A 9,354-nucleotide genomic window follows, 5' to 3' on the forward strand; every position below is an offset into this window, starting at 1 on the left:
AAATCACAATACTGGAAGAGCTTGAAGGGGACAGACCTGGAGTTCTTGTTTCTGCTGAATCATTATGATGGACTAGCAACGCTAGAGGCTACACCAACACACTGACTCTGCCACTGCAGCTCCCTCTCCCCTCTCCCTTTTCCCCTCTGCCCTTACACCCCCAAGAAGTGTTATCTTAGAATGGCTATTTCTTTTTTTTTTCTTGGTGAGGAAGATTAGCCCTGAGCTAACATCCGTTGCCAATCCTCCTCTTTTTGCTGAGGAAGATTGGCCCTGGGCTAATATCTGTGCCCATCTTCCTCTACTTTATATGTGGGATGCCTGCCACAGCATGGCTTGATAAGTGGCGTGTAGGTCCGCGCCCAGGATCCGAACTTGTGAACCCCAGGCTGCCGAAGCAGAGCATGTGAACTTAATCACTATGGCACCAGGCCGGCCCCTAGAATGGCTATTTCTAACTTGGGGAAACGCTCTACTAGCAGGAGGAGGATGGATCTTGGGATGAAAATAACCTTTGTGGGTAAGGAGTAGGTTCCCTGAATTGGGGTTGGAGAGCCTAACGGCAGAATTTAGAAGGAGGAGGTAATTTTACAAAGTAGCCTTTACTGAGGAAGAAGTATCAAGGTCAGGAAATTCAGTGTACCCATCAAGTAAAACCCCAACCCTGTAAAAGTTGTATCTTAAGTTCTTGGGTGTTTTTCCTCCGGATGATAAGAAAAGGCATATTTAGCACGTAGTTTGAAGTTGCTTCCTCCAACATTATAGCTCCTGGGTTACACCAGTCCTTCAGGAATTTTGATCTAAGTTTGAAGTTGCTTCCTTCTACATTATAGCTCCTTGGTTACACCAGTCCTTCAGGAAGTTTGATCTAAGCATTGGGTGGTGCTGCTGTGGAGTAGGAAGCGATAGAGAAGTCAAAGGAACTATGAGTTCTCCAAAGTCACCCTCCTGCTGCTGGCTTCAGAGAAGGAGAGCATCCCATCAGGAGAACCACGCCTGTGCATCCCAGGCAGAGACCACAGTACAGTGGTAAGCGACAGGAGGACAGCTGCCACGTAGGCAACTTAGCAGGCACACAGGTATGACCGACTGCTTTATAAATACCCACAATACCAAGTAGGTTAACCCCTGGAAGGGAGGATGGCGAATGCTTGGGTTTCATTGGTTTGGCTCCAAATAACTAGGTAGAATCACAGCTGTCAGAATCACTCTGTCATTTCAGGTTGAACAAGCAACAGGTTGTAACCGATAGCTGGTTTGAGTGAACCTTCATGAGTGAGCAAACAGAATCAGATGAAGGCGCTGGGAGCCAAGCCTGGCCTGACAGAACTTGCATTTCCTTCTGGACCACCAACAGAAGAGAAACCAAGTGCTACCTTTACTAAGGATGCAATAGTGTCATCTAGTGGCAGCTCAAAATTGTCACTTAAAAATCCTTAGAAAAGTTAGGATTGTCCTATTAAGGCAATCTATACTCTTTTCAGATAATGTCAGAAACTTTATTTTTAAACTCTATATCTTAACCAAGCAAAGAATCACCAGAGATTTTTTTTATTCTTAAGAGATTAATACATTTCTCACTATATACAATCATAAGACACTCCACCTGTTCCTTCACCAAAATGTCTTGGCTATGAACCACTGTAAATTCGACAATAAAGGTTTTGGAATGCAATGGTGAATAAATAGACTAAAATCCTCTTTTAATGCCTTCATAGCTATTAGATAATTCTAGTTTACAATCATGCCAATATGCTATTTTGAGTTAAGCCTTAAATACTATTTCAGTCTTCTTATGCCCTGAGATTATCTTTATTTCCCAAGTGAACCTACATGGGATGTTTGTTAGGAATCAGTCAAGTCGATTAAATTTAAATTGTACATATTTGTCACCTCAATAAGTGTAGTAGGTGCCCAAAGCTAGCTCCCCAAAATCACCAACACGACATGTTGAAAAGACGATGGAAATCTGTGCATCGACTGTAGTCCCTCCTTCCGGCTGTCTGAGTCTAGCTGTTTTGCAATTTTTAAATTGTGGTTAATTGGTGGATATGTAAATTTTGTCCTATCTGGTATAGACTTAATCGACTTTCTCCTCTCTCCCCAAAACACAGTTTTTATCTCCATTTGAAATTCATTTCACTATTCCTTTACACACTATAAATTTGTGAGGTTTTGAATTTTTCTACGAACTGGTTGTAACATCTGTCTGGTTCCTTCTTATATGAGTAAAATGCTTATAACTGAGGAAATGGCATACAATTGAACAACAAATTTCTAAAATTTGACCATGCTTTCATGAACTAGAGGGAAAAGTCCTTTTGTACACCAAGAGCAACTTTACTAAAATGCACTGGCAATTAAAACATTAGAGAGTACTTATAAATTAATCCCTAAGGATCTTGTCTCATGATCACTCTCTAAGTTTCAACTTAAAAATAAGGTATTATTCAACGCAAAGATTTGAAAAGCTAAATATAACCATCTCTTTAAGTACTAATTTGTTAAATATAAAGTTAAAATTTTTAACATTCATTTAACAAAACAATTTATGTATGTGGCAAATATCAGACATTCACTGACCAATTCGCTTACTGACTTATTTATTTTGTCCACACTCTCCTTCTGAGAATAACAAATTTCAATATTCACTTCCCCAGAAGAGAATTTGAATCAGTTGCTTTCTTATTTCTCTTTCATTCCTAAAAAACACAAAACTGTAATATAGTGGTGGGGTCAGGGTGGCATAGGTACAAGCTAGTGTGGAAAAACAATGTGCAAAAAAATAAGATATACTTTTTAAATTAATTTAAGCTGTTGTGCTCCTTAAAAAAAATTATAGGCCATAAAATTAACCAATTTATCATTCTGCCATCAGAAAAACACAATGTAACATACATCATTTTCATATTCCTTAAAATATACATTCGAAGATGGGTATGGTTGGGAATACAGTAACACAGAATAAATCCTCTGAGGTTTAATTTTACAACTGCTCTCAAAAAGTGTAGTCAAAGGAAATTTGGCCATGAACTGAACAAGATTTTATGAAGGCTAGATTTTTACTTATTATTGTTTATGACCTTAAGAATTTTAAAAACAGGTGAAAAATTATCAAGTGCCCCTCAACCTGGTGTCACTAAAGGATTAAAATTGTGGGTTAAAATAAATGCTGGCAGTCACCCTAGAACCTAAAAGCCTTGCCTTCAGGGCCCAAAGTCTTCTGAGATATTGGCAGTAAATTGCTTCATGTGGGACTCGCATTCATAGCAACAACATCTTGTGTTTTCACAGCAAAATGGTCTAAGGCATATTTTCCAGAACCAGAAGTCTCAACTTTGTTTTATTTTGCCTGGTCTTGGTCTGTCACTCTGCGTCAGTCTATTTTATTTACTTCTTCAGTGCTGTTTATAAGACTTTGATAAATTTTACTTAAATACATAGACAGCAAAATATATATCACACACACACACAGGCACACATGAATGCCCATATTGGGGAGTTTTAGATTTACAGAGTTATAATATTTATCTCAGATAGAAATTGCTTGTATTTTATACCCAAAAGTATTTCTATTTGGGATATAATAAGCTGAAAATATTATTATTTAAGAGAAACATGGTAAAATTAAGAATATAAGCTCAGGTGGCCACCCAAGTATACAAGAATAATTTTGCCTATGTTTCTTTTTTTTTGTGAGGAAGATCAGCCCTGAGCTAACATCTGCCAATCCTCCTCTTTTTGCTGAGGAAGACTGGCCCTGAGCTAATATACGTGCCCATCTTCCTCCATTTTATATGGGATCCAGCCACAGCATGGCCTGACAAGCGGTGTGTCAGTGCGCGCCAGGGATCCGAACCCAGGCCGCGAGCAATGGAGCGCGCTCTTAACCACTATGCCACGGGACTGGCCCACTTGTTTGTTTTAACTCCCAATATTCAATTCAAATATATGTTCAAATAGCATCTTCCATCTTTTAAAAAAATGTATTCACATAATTTTCCTTCAATCTGATGGGCCAATGGCATACTATTGGGACATTTAATATTCACTGGGACAACTAGTTATTTGCCAACATCAAACAATGATTATTGAGACAAAATTTACCTACAGTGAAGTGTAGCTTTGACAAGGCATAGTGATGGATTCAGAGCACAGTAGCTGGGCCATCCATCCTTTACATTCCCATAGCCGGAGATGAGTGGCACATTTTCAAGGCCATGATAGATAGATAGATAGAAAGACAAGTAAATGGATACATAGACAGATGGCTTTAGAAACACTGAGGTTCATAATGCACTAGTGCACTATGTGGCACATTTTTAGACACATTGAAGTATTTTGTAGTGGTGTGCTAATAAATGTTTAACAACCAGCTCTCTGAAAAAAACTATGTGTACATACATGTATGTACACAAATTTATTATAATTTTTTCCAATATAAAGGGTGTGTTGCACACAATTTAAACATCATAATATAATATGCAATATTCTTTATCTTCTATTCCATGTAGCTAGTTGATTTCCCCAGAATTCTTTCATTAATTTTTGCCAAACTCTTGTATTTTTAGTCAAATCATGGTTGCAATTGACAAATGAATACTTGAAATTGAATATTTGAAAATTTGAAATGAAAAAGCGCCGCCTTTACTGTTGATTGACATTTTCATTTATGTTAATAAGTAAGGCAAAAGCAAAACAATGAAGGTTTCTTTATCATTGACCAGAGTAAATTCTTTGAAGCACTGGATAATAGTTTTTGAATATTGGAAGCATAGTTCCTCAATTTTTTATGCTATTTACAGTGTAAAAGCTATTAGACACACCCCATTTTACAGCTGAATTGCATTATTAATATTTTCTCCATCACTTTCTTAAGTTTATACCAGGCATTGGCAAATAGCCTGTAAGTCAAATCCAGCTTGCCTCTTATATTTGTAAATAAAGTTTTTTGGGGGACCCAGCCACACCCATTCATTTATGAATTGTCTGACTGGTTTTGAGCTACAATGGCAGAATTGAATAGTTGAGATGGAGACTGTCTGGCTTGCAAAGTCTAAAATATTCACTATCTGGCTCTTTACAGAAGAAGTTTTCTGACCCCTGAAATAAACCAGCACTTGTCAACAGAACTTTCTGCGATAATGAAAATGATCTTGATTTGCACTGTTTAATATGGTAGCCACTTAACCACATGTGACAAGTGAGCACTTGAAATGTAGCTATTGTGACTGAGGAGCTAAACTTTTAATTCTATTTAATTTTAATTAATTTAAATTTATATAGCCACATTTTGCTAGTAGCTACTTTATTAGACAGCATAGGTTTAGACAATCAAAGAAAACCATGAATCATGCCCTGATTAGTAGCATTTGCTGATTTCTGGAGTGTAAATACACCCACTGTGGCCAATTTCAAGCCACCAGTGTGACATCACTGAATGACAAGTTGGAAAGAAACATACAATATTAGATAGTATTTCTACCATACAGACATAGATATAAAGAGACATAGTAGATGTAAATAACCTCAAGAGCAAAGATAAAAGTAAAATACTAAGAAATAATTAGGAAGTGATGAATTTTGAGTATTTATTACTTATTTTTTAATAAATTTTATTTAACTATGAATTTATGTCATTTAATTTTAATAATAGCTGTATTAACGAATTGCAAAAATCCTGGAAAATGTAACAGTTGTCTCTCTCAAGTCCATACAATCTGGCTTCAGTAGCCTACTGAGTGAACTCACCATATTCTTTGCTACTACATATAAAATAAATTGAACTGAGAAAAAGATGTTAAGGAACTAAGGTAAGTGAAAGAGAACATAAAAAGGGTGCATTTGTCTGAGACTCAATTTGTGCAAGTGGATGTACTGTTAAAGGCAAGGCATTTCCAGTTGTGCACAGAGAAATGTGCTACAGAAGTGTGGGACCAATAGAATAGGATTTGTAACCTAGGGTCAGCAGATCCTTGAAGGGAATTCAGAAGGTGAACCCTCTAAATTCACATGCACAATTAACGCTAATGTACAAAAAACGTTCTCCCAGAAATAAGTCAAAATTTCGGGGGTGATTGGGGAACCATGATTTAGAGAATTTGAGTATGAAATGTTTATTGCAATATTCTCTATATTTCCTTGTTTAAATATTTTATAATTTAAAAATTTTTAAAGATTTCAATCAATATTAGTATAGAGATAAAAATTTCAAATTTTATGTAATTATTGGTTTATTAATTTTAAGCCTGTTTGGTACCTCACGAAGTCCAAGGAGTAATGTTAGATAATATATTTCATAATAACAGAAATGCTAATTTTTCAATATATGGAATATATATACACCTTAATGGCCAATATTATGAAAATAGATTATATTTAAACAAATCTTCAAGTTTTAAAAGCGTGTTTACATACAGTAAGTTTTAAAGTATTTAGTTCTCTAAGTATTTACTGCACAGCAGTTTGATCAGTTTTTTTGTCATGCTTGTTTCTGTTCTACCATTTTTACATTAAAAATAGTGTGAGAGGGCTTTTCAGTTAGGTAAATCTAAAGCACTTTTGGCTAAATTTTCCTAAAATTTAAGTTTAAGAAGTTCTTCCTGGTTGGTTTTTATTTAGAATATCCACTAAAAAGGCACTTGCCACATCAAATAACATTGAACATCTTTTCAAAGCCACTGCTCTCATAGAACATGCCTAGCCTTGAAGATGAATGGACTAGCCATTCGCTTCTCCTAATCACTGTGCTTAAATTTAATCATGAAGAACTCTATGTACTCTAAGTGTTAAGAACTAATGATTGCCCTGAAACTGTCAATCAGCCTGGGTGACTCACCACTTTTTTTTTGCTGTGAGATGAGAACATCACATTAAATATTTGTTGAATAAAAGAATGAAAATCAGAGTAAAGAGATTTTTTTCCCTTAGAAATTAGGTTATATTGTTTCTCTGGGTTCTAGATCTAACTATATTTGTGATTATTTAAATCTTCCTTTCAAAACTAATGGTAAAGGGAGAAGAGGACTGAATTAGGAGTCTGGGATCATGATATCAATTCTGCTACTAATATAGCTGCACGACCTTGGCAAATTCCTTAACTTTCCAGGTTTCAATACTGTCATTTTTAAACTGTGAATGCATAGCCAGATAATTTCTAATGTTTCATTTGTTTTTATGATTCTTTTTTTTTTTTAAAGATTTTATTTATTTATTTTTTCCCCCCAAAGCCCCAGCAGATAGTTGTATGTCATAGCTGCACATCCCTCTAGTTGCTGTATGTGGGACGCGGCCTCAGCATGGCCGGAGAAGCGGTGCGTCGGTGCACGGCCGGGATCCGAACCCGGGCCGCCAGCAGCGGAGCGCGTGCACTTAACCGCTAAGCCACCGGGCCGGCCCTGTTTTTATGATTCTTAACTGGAGAGTTGGAGCAATTATGAACAAATTAGACAAAAAAGACTTTTTAATCCAACCGATGGACCGAGCTAGACATTTTGTCTCTGACAACTTTTTCTCTTCACGTATATTATTCACGATTTAGCACTGTACCTAGCAAATAGCAGTCATAAATGAAAACGCTAGTCTATTTTCCCATAACTGTTTCTTGTGATCTTCCCTCTTCATCATTCTTATTTTCATTGTTTTAATTCAGGCCATCAGCATCTTTTCCATGAACTGTTGCATTTTTCTCCTAATCTATCATGCTTTTCATTTGTCTGCACTCCTGTGTACCTCCAACATTTCCAATGTCTCTTTCCTCAAGAAAAAAGCCCTGGTTTTAGAGGTTAAAGTCTAACCTAAATAGGGAATCCAACACTCTTTTCAGTGAGGTTTTCTTATTTTCCAGTTTACTCTTTTGCCAGTTTCATTCTCCCCTCATATCTTTAGATACCCGCCCTCACCTCTTCCAGAAAACGCAATTAAGTCAAAAATAGTTAAATCAGTCATGCATTTTCCCCATTTGGTGCTTTTGGCCAGGCTGTCCCTGCTGCATGATATGTTCCTTCTCCTTTTCCATTAGGTGAAACCTATTTATTTATTAGATGTTCAAATACCACTCTTATTGAAAGTTTCTCTGAATACAGTGGAAGAAAAATTTCTCTCTCGTTCATCTGAAATCATCTCATAGAACTTTTATATAACTCAATTTTAGAACTTAACACATAGGATTACATTTAGTTGTTGCCCTGGTAGATTATGAGCTAATTTATTTTTTTATCCATCCATCTATCAAACATTTATTCAAGGTCTGCTATTCATCAGGCACTTTGTTAGAAGGTAGACAACAGAATTGTAAGAACTGGTTTCACCTTTTAACAAGTTTATTGTCTAGGTGGAGAGGCAACCTTTAAGCCAATTTTAATTTGCAAAATAGAATATTAAGCGTGGTAGGGAAGAGTCTGCAGAAAATACTCTTGAAGAAAAGAGGAGAAAAGTCTATGGCATAGGAAGGTAGGAATTATGTCCAGGGAATTTCCCTAGTTGGGGTAGACTACTAATTTGTTAACTATTCAGAGTCTGACATATAACTAAAGCTCGATATATGTTATTAAATACACTTTATTCCAAGTATATGAGGACTTATTTTCTCCAGTGTTTGATAAAAGCCATAAGTAGTGCAGATATTTCAGAGATATGAAAAAGAAAATATGAATGACAGTACCAAGCATTTCCATTCACCAGATTCCTCAAGGAAAATGTCAGTTTTGCACACGCTGAAGGCAGGCGTGTCAACTACATACAACTCCACTAACAGAGACAAAGAATCGCATCCACAGGGCTCTCCCACAGAGCTACCTGAGCCCAAGCAGACAGTAATGAAGTGCAGGAGAGACTTCGCTTCTGCACTCACTCACATTCCAAGCGAGGGTTCAAGACTAGAGCAGCCTAGCCTCTGAAGGTGCCTCAACTCTCTCCTCCAGCCTCCTCAAGAAGGAGACGGGGTGATTTATTTATCGTACATTTGATCCATTTTCCTAGAAAGTGCAGACCCGACCTGTGCAAGGTGGTCGGTGGTGAGAACGCTGGTGGTTCACTATTTTTCTCCACTTTCAGCATCACTGTGAACTCTCCGCTGAAGCCTCGCCCGATGCCTGGGACCCAGGTCGCCGCGCAGACTCCCCGTTGCCAGGTAACCGCCGCCCTCGCACTCTGCCCCCAGGAGTCACGAGCCGCTTCCCCTCCCCCAGGCGCTCCAATCAGCGACCAGTATGGCTATCACGTGACCTCGGGGCGGGACCGGGAGGGCGGGGGCCGCGGTCGCGCGGGTGGAGCCCGCCTCCCCGCCCCTCGGAGCGCGCTGCCCGGCCGCCCCGCCCCGGGAGCCCGCGGCGCGCACGAGGGGAGGGCGGGGCG

Source organism: Diceros bicornis, chromosome 29, assembly GCF_020826845.1.
Source record: "Diceros bicornis minor isolate mBicDic1 chromosome 29, mDicBic1.mat.cur, whole genome shotgun sequence".
NCBI classification, from domain to species: domain Eukaryota; kingdom Metazoa; phylum Chordata; class Mammalia; order Perissodactyla; family Rhinocerotidae; genus Diceros; species Diceros bicornis.